Raw genomic sequence first — 15391 nt, 5'->3', positions numbered from 1 at the left:
CAGAATCCATCCCTCGATCAAGACGACTACTAGCTGTGCAAATATAATTAGTCGGACCGCAATAATCCTAAGGAACTGTGATAAAACTAAGCATTTTTATTTTACCGTTAAGGCCCTTAATTGTTGTTACGACGATTCGCGGAGAGATGCGATCGCGAGGAAACGCGTCGACGAGAGGCGTAAATTCTCGCTACGATTCGTATAATCAACGTCGCGAATTAGTCGTTCCCTACTTCGGTTAAGATAACAGAGGTAGTTCAATGAATTTAACACTGTATTAACAGGTTAATATATTTAACAATAATAAATATAATAACAAATGTCACAAATTATTTAACGATAAGTACAGTTAATGTGTTACAGAAATTCGACTCGACTTTGTGATGTCTCTCGATATATTCGTTAGACTTAGCGACTTTATTCGTCAGACCTCTCGATGTATGCAATTAGAATCTTCAAATGAGACTGATTGCCCTTCGATCATTTCTTTGTCTTCTCGGGGAGACGACCACGCCACCGTTCACGCCTATGATCGTATGACGTATGCCGCCTTCTTTGTGTGGATGAAATAATGGGACCGAAATCGACGTTTCTGGAACTCGTTGCTTGGTGACAACTATGCGCTCGTCGATACATTGTATATTTTCCGTCGGGCAGATAAGACGATCAGTCTGCGACACTGTAGGACCGCGAGCGACGGTTAGAAATACGACCTATAGTAAGCCTCGTGGCGTAACAATTGTTATAAAAGACATTCAAGTCAAGACGTTCCTTATGGTTATTTTTCAATCAGGTAAAAAATGGAAAGGTCGGATTTTTCCCATGTTCAACGGTGAGGCGACCAATTCCCAGCAATAGTTTTCCTTTGCTATAGCATCGTCACCAAACTCTACTGGTTTGTTATTCCTAAATCAGTCAACATCTCTTGACTGATTTTTATCCGTTGATCAGTCAATGTCTTGACTGGTTTTCGTTCACTGATCAGTCATCAGTTGTAACTTACTATTTATACGTCTGAATACGTACGAATATGACGTATTCTGAGAATACGTCTGTACGTACAACACGTAACTATTTCTGTCTACAAAGTTGTTGGAATAAAGTATATATTATAACCTGTTATTTCAGTGTTAGAATCAGTCAACCATCTCTATTATCCTAAACGAAATAGGGGACCGACCAATTCGTAGCGTTGATTATCGAATCGTAACGAGAATTTACGACTCTCGTTGACGCGATCTCGTTGAACGATCGAATAGAGCTATCGCTTAAACAAAAAGTTGAACGTACGAATGAGGACAAAGATGTTTGGAAGATCATACTGGAAATATTGATGATGTTTTGATATCCCAGATTCACTCTTTATAATAGACGCTAATGAAACAAAAATATTTTTCAGTGCTCTGAACGATAAATAAGTATTACAAACATTCTGGGACCTATTTGCTGATGTATTTTAATTGTTATTTAAGATTAAAAATAAATATGTCAACTTTCTGATTAAAATATATGATTCTTCTAGCAATGAATAATTAAAACTGAAATCCGAAGTAAAAGAAAAGAATTCCCTAATATCTTTGATTTCTTAGGGGTTTCTTAATGTTGTGACTAATGAATTATATCGCTATTTAGGAAATGAAAAATACACGATAACTAGTCGATTAATATTTTATAATCATTATTTCAGAATCCAGCGCAATGAAATAATTTTAAAAAATACAGAACACAAAATACTTTTAATTGTTCGATATATTAATTAACCAATACCAATTTCACTTTCCAACAACAACAAGTTTGATCGGTGTACATATTCGTATAGAGGCAAGAATGAAACTGTATGAAATAGAATTGTAGAATTAAATTCAACTATCAGGAAAAATTCTGATGGAATCATGTAATTTTGAATATAAACGAAAGGAAGGGAGAGAGAAATCGGTCATCGTCGCGCCAGAGAATAGTTCAACGGTTGCCAGACAAGTAACTGAAAATTACTATGATTAATTGAACGTCAGAATCACGACGAGTAATTTGCACGATGAATTTCGCAAACTGCGAAAGAGCCATCCAGTTTACGCGTGGACGTTTCCGTCCTATTTCTTATCGTTTGCTTCTCATTCTTCGCTTAATTACATCGAAACTTTCGTTGCACATTCCTTTCATCGTTTAACGCGATTTCAAACTTTCTCCTTTTTCCCTTCCCTCTTCACATTTTCCTTTTATTTTTCACATTGGTTTTCTTCGCGACTCGTAATTAAATAAAACGAATCGAATCAATACGGTAGGCACAGGCGAAAGAGAAATAAAATGATAAAAGGAGAAGATAAGAAAATCCGGGAAAAGAATAAAATTTGCTCGATGAAAATTGTTGGATAATTTAGTCTCTTTAGTTGGCTATAGGATTTATGGAAATGAATCTAATCTACGCGTGACTAATTATTCAACGGTCTTAACTTGTGGCTTGGGTGACAGTGAGCTGCGAGATTTATGGTAGTAGGTGGTTACTCTGAAACGTTTAGTTGGTTGTCATAACGATGTAACTTTACAGTGATTCGATATGTAATACTAATGACAAGATGCGTTTCTCTGTTAGTCTTGTTGCTAGTATTTAATTTGAAAGTGAATCTTTGTCAGATGATGTTTTTTCCTTCATTGAAAATAAATGAATATTCATATCAAAGTGGAATTAATTTATTATACACAAGTTAATTTGGAAGTTGATTTTATTGCAGGAAGAGTGGTAAATGTGGATTAAAATAGATTAATAACGAATTAAATAATACATTACAGTAGATTGGGTAATAAAGGCAAATTGAGATTAAAGCGAATTAAGGGCTAATTAATTAAATTGCAAACCACATACTCGTGCATATGTTTAACAAAATTATCTTCATAAATATGACAATATGTTCCTACAATTATATACATACGATTTCATTTCATGAAGAATATTATAAGTTATCAAAAAAAGGATGGAGATAATAATAACTATTTAATTGTTAGTGAAAATAAATTAGTTTATCGATTGAAACAAAAGCTAAATAATTAGCAGTTATAATTAATGGACGGTTGACTGTTATACGACAAAAACTGAATTAAGTGAACGAGAAACAGGAAGTTCTGTGCTTGCATCTTTGCAAGCTGCTGACGGTGCTAGTGTAAGTAAGATGTTGGAAACCTCTTAAAAAAAGACGAGACTTACACCCGGAAGCCTTAAATAGTATTAACTGCAAGAACCTGAAAGCCTTGAAGGTTCAAGTTACAGATCGTCAGATGAGATTTCTTCTTATGGAAAAGGAAGTTTTAAACCTCTTATAAAAAGACAAACAATTTTGTTGCTTAAGAACAATTTTGTATATCAATAACTATAGCTTTTAAAGGAAATACCAAATATGCAAGAAATTAAAAAGCATTCAGAAGAAAAGAAAGAAATGTTAAAGATCAAGATTTTGTTGATTAGCAATAGAAAAAAGGTAGGATAGAAAAAATCTATTTGGAAATAAACTTTGTAAACAAATTTTCTTGTAAAGAAATTCCTAAAACTGAGGATAGATCATACAAATAGTTTATGAATAAAAAAAATCAATAGGATAGAAAGAAGTAGATTGAATTTCGCACGTGTCTGATCACAAACAAACCACATCTACTTGCATTCTCTTTCTCATCCTGCTATTGTTTTACATATCATTTTATTGCTTGTCGTTGTCCGGAGGTATTGATTAATTAACAGGAACTCTTTTACAATATTTCACCGTAAAAAGTTGCGTATAAAAAATTTGCATAACATGTATCGGAAAACCTTAATTTTTTGACTATTGAACGTTATTTTATTCCGGATATTAATTATGTCTTTGCGAAATTTCTAGCTACTTTACAGTTGCACATTAGTAATTTGCAGTTAATATTAATTATTAAATATTGAAATTCACATCTTTCTGCACTAAAATCGTAATTTTTTATATTTTTGATACTACATCGTTTATCATTAAATAATTTTACCTTTACAATTGAACGAGATGCTATTTAAATTCCTGCATTGTTTTCTAAACACAAAGCTCACTGAAATTTAGTAAATCTAGCACTTTGATTTAAGAACGATGAAACGATGAACATGTCTTTCTGACAGAAAGATCACACGAAAAAATCTAGCAACAAGTCTTTAAATCCATTTTGATCGAAAGAATTCAGATTGCTACAATTTCGACGAAAGAGTTTGCAACGACTGCTCGATCATTTCGTGTTCTTCGAGTATGAGCATTCCTCGTGCGCATACGCAAAATCGTAAACGTACGTACAAAGAACGATGCATGCATTCGAGTACGTACGTCGTGGTTCGCGACATTCTTGGCACGAGCGAGGAGTCTTGACAAAAATCTCGCCTCGGCCGACCTTGTGCCTCGAGGAACCTAAGGTGACGACATCGTGGCCTCTGTAATTCACACCTTCGATAAAATTCTAAACATTCGCAATGTCTTTTGGCAATTAGCAACCAGGCTGTCGCTGAACAACTGTTGACTCGGTTGAACGATTTCTTTTCGTGTACTTATGGTGTGTCGATGATTTGAATCTGTGTAGGTTTGAATGTACAAGAGAAGAGTAAGGGTTTTTATAATTATGAGTTAACATTTTTATAATATAGAACAACGAGCATGTAAGTAGGACAAATTCTCATATCAAATTCGACTGAATTTAGTTTGTAATTATCCCTTGAGAATAAGAATTCGAAAGTTGTTCCATATGTATAGTACTTCAAAGTACAAGAAATGTATTTTTAAATCCTATGATATAGCAAAGGAAGAGAAGAGCTTTTTATAACAGGAAATATTAATTTTGATAAAATTCTTAATTTTTAAATAATTCCTACAATTTTTTTTCATATTTTTAATATTGGACTACATTAATGTTTACAAAACAAACTCTGAGGCGATGGCCAAAATTATTTCTTATAACAAGAATATTGAGAGAATATGATATCGTACGAAATCATTTGGCAAAAGCTGCAAACTACGCATGATACATATTATTATATGCATTTAAATCGCTCTTCAATCTTATATTTTTGTTCATCATTGAAAAAGATAAAAACGTTAAGCGCATATTAATTCCTTGTTGATGAATGTCGACAACGATCGTCCGAGCTTCCAGTTTATAATTTATCGATAGCCTGAGAGCTTAGTATTCTTGTAAATCGCAGCAATTACGAGATCGATGGCCGCTCGCGAGGCTGACGAAGTCTGGGTCGATGATTTTGGCGGAAACATTAATCGCGCACGATGACATCATCGTAGGTAGAAGCTACACAAGGTCGTGACAGCGTTGGTGATGCTATCACGAATAATTTCAGGATGTTCACTCCGCATTTAGTCAGGCATATGCTTTTAGGAATGACTCTCGACTAGCTCGTAATTTTCATTTGCTTTATCACTTAGAATGTCAGTGAAAATTTACTACTTTTCGTTAGTGAAATTGAAGTTTTCATCTTGGACTAGCTACCATCAACTCTTAATCAAATATTAAAAACACTCTCAAATGATTCTTCACCATTTATCGAATTTCAATTCTTTAGACAATTCTCCTAGTTGTCAACTGTTTTAAAACCACTAATAAATATATATAATTAACTACATATGTCTCATTGACCATAAAATCGATCGTAAGAAATACAAATTCATGATAATATGACGAGAATGCCACATAGAAAGCAGTAAATGTTCAGTCCTTTTAAGTGTTAATCCCACGGGTTAATGTTAAGCCCCATAAGCTTTAAACTCAGTTTTCTCAGTTTAAAAACTAGCGGAGACAGGGAGCGATGAAAAACTGGAGCGACGAATATAAAGTGCGAACTGTCTACATATATTTCGAAGATATTGAACAATCCATTCTTCCAAGCGCCTAAATCTTCATCTCTCCAACTAAAATAATTAACAGGTCATCCGACGGCACCCCAAGCCGCAAAATTTCAATACCTCAATAAAATTCTAAAATTTCCTCGAACGACGGTCGTTATCGATGCCAGGATAGCGTGGGCCAGCGACGATTCGGTCGGATATTTCGAGTGGTCGTTTACAGAGGCTGTCGATGGCGCGATCATCGTGACGTCGATAGCTGCGTCTGTTTCAGCAGCAATTCCACGTCATTGCTTGCGGGCTGACTTATTTATATTCACGGTACGACACGGTAGGCGCTCGCCGCTATTTAGACCTGTTGCAGTCGAAATTGAAATTCTCGTTGCAGATGCTAGCCAGCCATCGTATCGTGGCCGCTTCCTTGGCAACGTCATTCCCAATGTGAATTACAACGTCGATGGCTGCGCCGATACGAAATGCGGTACACGTAAATATTTTTGCTCGATTCTTTTAGCGACCCCCTTTGAAACAATGTTATATCGTACTCGTATATACCTTCGAACAGCATAGAATACTGACGTTTATGCGAACACGCGATGAAATATTCGTTCTACTCGGATGCAGTTCGCCAGATTTGTTGGGAACACATAGTAAGTCGCGTTATTGATTATAGCGATGAAAATGGTAGGTTAGTGATGCAGTTTCGCGTGAGAGCATGAGTAAGAACTGCTTTTAGTGGCCGTATATACTCACGACGCTGCGTTGAGGAAATTTTCTTCGTATGTCCCCCGTGAATAACGGAGTTCTTGATGTCTGAAAAGATTTGAAAATGCTCTTAGGAATATGTTTGATAGGACGAGTGATTATATTTTTATGTAAAGCGGTCAATGATCGTCACATTGATTGTAGGTATTAGGAAAAGGAACTTTGGGAATGAAGGTGAATGATTTGGAAATTTCTTTCCAAAGGAAAGATGCAAGTAAATCAATGTGAATTAATGAAGTAAATAATCTTATTTTTATGCGTTATTTAATCTTGGAATCATTTCGGGAAAGAATGATATTTTGTATAACGCTTGATTCCTTTGTATATTATATTTATAAATAAATTATAAATTTATAGCTGAAGTAAATATTACACGAAACGTGTTAAAGTGTATCGTTCTTTTGCGAATTTAATGGAAAGAGATGTGAAGAAGTGGAGGATTACGCGCTAGTGGAAACGGATAGTCATAGTCAGACTTCCTCTCTTCAACGTTTAACGTGTTATTGGTATTACGTTGTTATTGTTTACGTGTATATTGATATTTCTATCTCTTTCGTAATCATTTCTTTTTCAAATATGATATAATATTATTTTTCTGTAGTAAAATGTATCTAATGTGCGTCTCTGGTCCAAAAATGTAATACATTCTTCTGTAGTTGTGTACTCAGATCGTGTTGCAACTTTTTAAATGTACCTTTTTTATTCTTCCTTCCCTCGTAAACATCTAAATATCTAAATATACACAAAGTAAGAACTCTAGTAATAATTTTGTATGAATTGTACTGAATATAGATTGTTTGCAACTATGAGATCTATAAGATAATAATTTTCACATTACAGTATGTGTAATACTTATTAATATCTTTGGATTTGAATGTTCTAGTTTTACATTACATGAAATTTATTTAATTATATTTATTCGGATTTTTAAAAGTTACTATTTGACATTAGCCAGAATAACAGACAAAGAATCAAAAGATTTACATTGACCAACTTTCGTGTTTCCTTTCTCATTCAAACACTAGTTGCTAAACTGTAATTCTAGCGAAGATATAAATATAGAATTCGTTCAAAATATTGACTGGGAATATTCCTTTCGGTATTGAATCCGTTTACAACGTAGATAAAATGTTAGTTTATACGGCGAATTCAAATATTAACGTTGGCCGCGAATCTGCAATTTTCTGGCTCTGTCTTTGTCCTTTTGCTTGCTCATTAATTAGACCGAAACGTCTTGGAATACTCGATCTACAGCAGAAGACGTGTCTGAAACGTACCTCTATTGTTTAATGCATAGTGACAACACGATGAATTATCTTTTAAATTAGGAAACGATTAAATACACATAATGAGGAAGTATTAGATAAATCAACGATTTATTTTAGTCTCTCATTAAAATTTGTCAGAAACTGGTCTTCCAACGTTTAATTAATTCTAGAAGTTTATTTGGTTTCTAGTCTCTAGAATATATTTATTTGCTAGTAATGAAAAATCATTACTTAAATAATTTGAATAAATCTGGAAATGTTTCTATTTCTAAGGCGAAATTTAATGTGAGGTATCAAAATAAATTATTACAAGTGTTCAAATATATTCGTGAACACTATATAGATCACATATCTCTACAATAATCATCGTAAATAAACATATATATATAAAACATTTGAATACCTCCAAATAGATTTTCTTTTACTAATTTTTTTTATTGTACTTACGTATTTATTATTCAAATATAATAATATGAACAATATGAACATAAATCTAACCATTTACAAGTCTACTGAAAAGCTAAATTAATAACATTTCCTCGATACAATAGATATCGTATAACAGATTTGAATAAAATTTCGCTTTTGAAGCTCGTGCGCCACAAATGACTCGAATCTTTGCTATTTAGCGTCTCCACGGCAGTTGTCCGCGATTATTGGGGTAAACGGCAATCATTGTGAATAATAGGTTGGAAATGGAGTAACATCGAGTAAATAGGATGGCCTTTATTCAGAGGTCGTGCAATCTTGAATGAAATGCACCACTTGGCAAGCTGAGTAACGCCAGCACGTCAAAAGATGTACCATGCATATCCGAGGAAGAAGCGAGATCAAACGTAGAAGCGCAATATTGTTGAATGGAACGGTAGGCCGGGAGATATTAGTGTGAAATTAGATGATATTTCGACCATGATTTAGACTTTAAGCTGTTGAATGGAGGGTAACATACGAGAGAAAGTTAGTAGTAAAGGATAAAGTTATAGTACTTAGTATGGCAAAATGTTTTTCATTTAAGAGCAGAGCGCATTCTTTTTTAAATATTTGATGCATTGCCTGTAGCATTTACAGACCAAACACTCGGAAGTCAACTGTTTTTGAAATTGCCAGGTTTATTTAGGAGTAGATCCAGTCCATCGTTATAGAAAACATTTTAAATCTTCGAAAGCAATTGCAAATTATAAAACAAACATATCTGGCTTTAAGTCCAATTAAATACAAAGTGAGGATAGTTATCATTCGTTGAATATTAAACAGGATAAAAAAGAGAGAATCTATCTATAGACACGTGCTCGTAATGCAAATAGTTTAATTTGTGCGATGAGATGATAGAGATTTGAGTACTTTAGATATTTTATGCGTGTTTTAATATTATACACCTACATTCTGTGCATTGTTGTATCTTTAAACTTCCCATAAATGCATAGAAAACCCCAGTCTATTCACTATAATTATGATATGTGTATTAGGAGCCAAATTTAATAGAAGATCGAAATTAAATTTCGATCGTCTCCTACAACACAACAGAAAATAATTTTTCTACTTCAAACGGCTTCAAACTTGCCTCGCACGGCTTCAAACTTGCCTCAAACTTGCCTCAAACTTGCCTCAAACGGCTTCAAACTTGCCTCAAACGGCTTCAAACTCGCCTCAAGCGGCTTCAAACGGCTTCAAACTTGCCTCAAACGGCTTCAAACTCGCCTCAAGCGGCTTCAAACGGCTTCAAACTGGCCTCGCATGGCTTCAAACTTGCCTCAAACGGCTTCAAACTTGCCTCAAACGGCTTCAAACTTGCCTCGAACATCGTCAAACCGTGCTCAGACGCCTAGATACCGGCACACAACGAACTTCGAGGGAAAAATCTTAACGAAGCCGACAGAAATAAGCAACGCGTCGACGTTGGACAAATTTCTGGGCTCGCTTCGTTGATCGAGAACTAAGATCGCGTGGTATCGTTGCAAGCTGGGATCCAGGGGCAGTTTCTGTCGGCGTGCAAGAAAGAAAGAGACAGACAGATAGTGACGAGGGTAGAGAGGCTATGCTGCTTCCGTTTTGGTTTCTGGTCGATGCCTCTGGCGTCTCAATTAGCGAACACTCTCTCTGTCTTGCGCCCCTTTTGCTCTTTCTCTCTTCGTGGTTGGGTGCTCGGTCATGCTCGACGCACCGAGGCCGATCCGTGGCCGATTCTCGAAATAGATTCGCTTCGTTGTCCGTCCTCGCTGCTTACCGCTTATCCTTTCCTCGATCCCGCCTTCCTTCGGCCCATGAATCTACCGAATACCAGTTGCCCTGCGAATTGATCGCTCTCGTGTTGCACGAGTTTTGTTTGGGCTCATCTCGAGCGAAATCGATCGGATTAAGTATGGTCGAATGTGTCGCGTATTGGCTGGCTTAGGGGTTGGAAGGTGGTTACTGGTGGAATTATTAAAGAGAGAAAGAGGTTTTGAATAATGCCTGTTTCGTACGAAAGAGGAGTTTGAGAGAGTAGGTTTGCATGCGGGTAAATTGAAAGATATTACTGGAATTTTGTGGAGAATTCTGTAGCTTAATCGAAAAGTGGAGACTAACATTAGAATTATCAGACTAATTAAAATGACCAATTCGTAATTTTTCGTGGAAATTTTGTAGGTACGATTGCTAGAAATTTCACCATTCGTTGTATTATATTTGTATGAAAAATAGATTTATCTATATTATCGTATTTATATTAAATCAATAAATAAGCCGAAGTGGAGAGATCTGTGGCAAGTAATTACTATCGCAAAAGGACTTCCCATCGAAGTTGACAAATTCGAATAAGACAGCAATAACCATAAGCTCGTAAAAGTATGGAAGTTCTCAGAAGTGTGAGAATGACGTACTAAAGATGAGAATTCTAGGATCAAATTTAGAGGAGAATTTAGAGATTCGTGCGACTCGTTTCTCTATAGTTACGTAGGAATAAACAATGCATAATGAGCAAAAGTTGTCGCAGAATGTTCGCAAGGGAACCTAATAAGAGAATTTCAGAGAGAACGTCAAGTAGCTATGCATATCAAGACGATGAACAAAGAAAATTTTATAGAAAAGCTAAAGACAACGAATTTGCTTCGAGAATTAATCAAACGTGTTTAGAGAAGGAATAGTCTCTTGTACGTTTTAATTATCCTTATAGTATTTGTTTCGAGGAAACAGTGAGACTATCAATTTAACAGTCGACTACATATTCTTAAAATAAAACAAGGTACGACATACTACGTGTTCGAGGATTACGGGATAGCATCGTTGCATTAGAGTGGATCCATATTTATTTCATCATTTTCTTGTGATGGATACAAATGCTTAGAATATTAACAGAATGTTGCGCTCCATCTCAAAAAGTATTATTTATGAAGGTAGTATTTTTGAAGGTATTTATTGGATGGAAACTAATTTGAGCACGGACGCTCGTTCACTGCCAGTTTCGTGGAACTATAGATTATATAGCTCGGACACTCAGCGTTATTTGTTTCACTCGGAACTTTCTCACTGTCTTTTCGTCTCCTCCTTTTTCCCTCTTTTCTGTCCAATTATCCGCTTCCTTCTAAATAATTCAATAATTTCCAAGAATATTCTGTCTTTGTTATGAATGCAAGATATCCTGGTTAGGAAATTGGTCAATGTATTATCGATTGTCTTTTATTGACTTATTGAATCTTCATAGAAGCTGGTCTGCCTGACCAGTCGGCTGTTTTGCTATAAACAATTTATCAAATACAGTAAGTTTCTTCTCGAGACCGTATTACTTTAGATATACATATATACAAACAGATAAAATTATTCTTTGTGATTTATTTAGCGATTCGTACTTCAAGAAAGTGAATTGTGAGGAATGCTGGCTTTGTTATAGATTCTGAAGATATACTGTTTTATTTCTAGTATATTAATTTTATTCTTTATTATTTATTTAATGATTCATCTATAAAAAGACAAATTTATTTGACATAGGTTAAATCTACTTGTCTGTACTTAAAGAAAATATTGATTAGGAATCAATGCTTCGATTCTTTTGTTTCTTAATTATTTTTATATAGTTTATCGGAATATGTATGAAAGTATGTTCACTGAAACATTCTTCGGAAAGCTTTCTCATTTTAATTATAATGACATGCTCTTTATTCTTTTCCATCTTTATTGTTCGTTACGGTTAAGCGGCTTGAAATTTTAAATATTTCCCTGGGTATCTTAATAATATAATAAAAAGTTACTTTCTAGAAGAACGCATAAGAATTAATATTAATTTAAACATCAGATACAGATAAATAAGCGCTGAAATTAAACACGGAATATAAACAAAAAATATTTGTGAAAGAGAAGAAATTATTTCTTATTATTTAAGCAGAAATCTTTAAAAAATCATCGTCAACTCTTATTAAGTAAATCATTAAATACTATAGCGTGGAAAGAAATGTTCAGTTCGTTGTTCACACTGGGGCGTTCGTTTTATTCGATCCGTCGATGAACGTGGTAAACTGATCGTGTACACCTAAACTTAGATCCAGCTTCTACGATACGTGGTTCAAATCGGGACAGAAATACGATAGTAAGTGGTACCAGCGATCCCGTACTCGTGACAGAAAATCCTTGGTCAATTTTAATGGGGTTTAGGCGCCAATATATCGTGTGACGAATCGTCGTCAGGTGGTCGCATCGGACCACTGCCATCATGTTCGTCGTATAAGTATCATTGTCCTCTGTCTAATCTCAAGTGGATGGAAGAACCTTGTTTCTTGATTGCAACAGCTAATTAAAGTTTGATCAAGCTGTTTGTAATGCGTTAATATGTCGACGAATGTGAAGAAATGTTAAAATGTTAGATATACTTGAAAAATGGAAAACGTGTGATATCTTGTTCTTACACTTTGTTCATAATTATTATACTAACTCTAAACTAAACTGGAGTTTCATATAATATAATATTTTTGTTGATAGTAAGTAGTATAAAATGAAACATGTTTGGCAAAGAAAAATTCTTCGATATTTTATGTTACTGTCACGGTTTATTCGCAATTATTGAAACAGGTGTGTAATATTGATAATATTTTTATCGATATAGAACAGAATGAAACATATTGCGAAGAGAGCCTCTATATAATAACTATTAAATTTATTGTCACAGGTAAAGGAAAATTTATTTTTAGTAAAATATATCTCGGTTATAATTTTAAACGATTGACGACTGCATTACAAAATCCACGGTAACGAGAACCGGTAAACGAATTTCAATTCAATATTGAGATTCGGCTTATTTTAATACGAATATACTAAAAAATATATTGCAGCGTTGTTAAGCTGGCGAATAACTCAGCTTAAATCACATCGAATAGGAAAAGAAAAACAAATTGGAAATGTAATATTTGCATTGGAAATTACAGTATGAAATCCAATATGAAACTCGGTATGAAATATAAAAATTCCCAGAACTACATTTATAACGAATAAAACCATAAATTATTCACGTTGATGCGTATTTCCTATACAAATATATTTCTCTGGAATATAAATGCAGTAGTTCTCGCGTGAAATAAAATTCAACTTATATCTCGCGGATAAAAAAAACATACTGTGCGTGTCGGAAAGATATGCATTCGCTATAAACGTACTGTTCAAAATAATTACCAGAGTCAACAAATTTCAGTATTGTCATGTTTAATAACATAAACAGAAGTTATATACACGAACTGCAAGATACCTACTGCAAACATATATTTAGTAAAAAAATTAATATACGCTGCAAACAATCATTTTAAACATAAACATTAAATATTTTGTAGCTTCTACGTACATTATCAAATTTATTTCAAACTGTACCAACATAGTCATGATAGTCGTACCTTGTTACGACGCTAATGAAATTTCAAAATCTTTCGCATAACACACATAATTTATTCATAAAAATTTTCGAATAATTTCGCGAGCTACTGTACATATTTTTAACCATAGACACGCATACATTGCAGGAAAATAATGAAGAGACACATTGTTGCAGACGGATCTGGCTTCGATTGTAACTCATAGCTATTTGTGTACTTACGTATTCATATATTCGATCCGAGGTTTGTCCATCCAGTCGAAAATAAATTTCATTCGTTCATCTCGGGATGAAACGATGTGCGAACGTAGATATTGTTTGGATCGCTGTTCATTTGTGTTGAAATAGACGTGTATAAAATTGCGTTAAATTTATTACAGTTACATATCCCTAGAACGTGATATTGGTATAAATAAGATGTAGAAAGTTTTGCTTCAGTTAAAGCGGATATTGATAGGTTTTAATTATTTAGAGTAGACAAACTTTTAGACGAAGCCTTGCGTATTTCAATTAGTCATTAACTAAGAGTTAACGGTCCATTTAAAGTTTAAGACATAAGTCTCACGACTGGAGAAATGGAACCATTCATCAAGCTGGATCTTCGATATATACTGGAACATTCTATAGCACCATGATATCCTATGCAACTTTCACGTTAACTACTAAAATTATAATACTAAAATTATAGCGTCGTTTATTTACTAAAGACTTGCACTGTTTCTTTAATCATAATTGATAGTGAAACGAGCTACAAATCTAGTAAATTTTCTTTACGATTGTGTTTGAGGATTATAAAAGAAAAATATAACGAATATAATGAATTGAGATTCAGAATAAAATAATAAAAATTTCAAAATGAAATTTCTTTATATACGAAGATGATTTCTTATTGATTTAAGAAAATTTATTCAACTGTTTGATACTACAATAAATATACCGCGGATAAATCATTATGATCAATGTAATGTGATGGAAATAAACCTACAATACATAATTTTGACAGATTTAGTAGTTCCAGTATCAATAATTTCACACATCACGAGACTTTCCTCGATTTTTCTCTGTTCGTATCTCGAGCATGTTTTCATTGCTTCCTCTTCAAACAAAGGATCTTCTTTGCTGCGGTCACTCGAGTCCGCTCATAAAACGCCCAGACGTGCTTAGTGGATACATACATATCGCAGATAAGATTTACGTTCCTCTTTGAAGGCTTTCTTACCCCTGTTGTGACGAAAACATGCAAACGTCCCATAGTTTGATTTACGCTGGAAGTTTTCGCGTGCATACCGAACCTTTTTTCCACGTAAAAATAACTAATGAAATTCGACGTTACTATACTTGTTATTGTCTTTGCTTAAAATTGAAATGCATCGCCTATGCATCCGTGTCCTTTCCTTGGCAAACACTTTTGGAAATTTTGCTTGCGCCGAAAAATCAATTTTGCAGAACTGAACTAATATTATTAACGAAATTTTACACGTCGCAAGATACGAGTTATCGGTATTAATAAATGTCATTAACATTAGTATAAACAACAGTAACAACTAATTAATGGAACAGTGCTTTGTATTCGTGCAGGGTTGCGATTCAATATATGTAAGTGTACGTGTATTGTACATAGAACAATCGCAAGAGTAGTTTGGTGAATTATATTAACTAGGAACATGTCAATCTCTGTATTTTTCTAG

General features: G+C 34.2%; 1 protein-coding gene and 1 long non-coding RNA gene across 12 annotated transcripts in view; one reads left to right on the top strand and one right to left on the bottom strand.

Moving 5' to 3' along the window:
- Tmod (tropomodulin) overlaps window positions 1-15391 on the top strand; it is a 114951-nt gene that overhangs the window by 8667 nt on the left and 90893 nt on the right. The window lies entirely within an intron of this gene.
- On the bottom strand, window positions 12369-14524 carry LOC139987236 (uncharacterized). The gene is made up of 3 exons (XR_011799815.1): window positions 14187-14524; window positions 13926-14093; window positions 12369-12634 (listed from the first exon to the last, which is right to left on the bottom strand). It is a non-coding gene; the product is annotated as an uncharacterized lncRNA (long non-coding RNA).

Source organism: Bombus fervidus, chromosome 5 (assembly GCF_041682495.2).
Source record: "Bombus fervidus isolate BK054 chromosome 5, iyBomFerv1, whole genome shotgun sequence".
Taxonomy (NCBI): Eukaryota; Metazoa; Arthropoda; class Insecta; order Hymenoptera; family Apidae; genus Bombus; species Bombus fervidus.
Note: the sequence above shows the minus strand (reverse complement) of the source record. Positions and strands in the feature narration are given on the sequence as shown.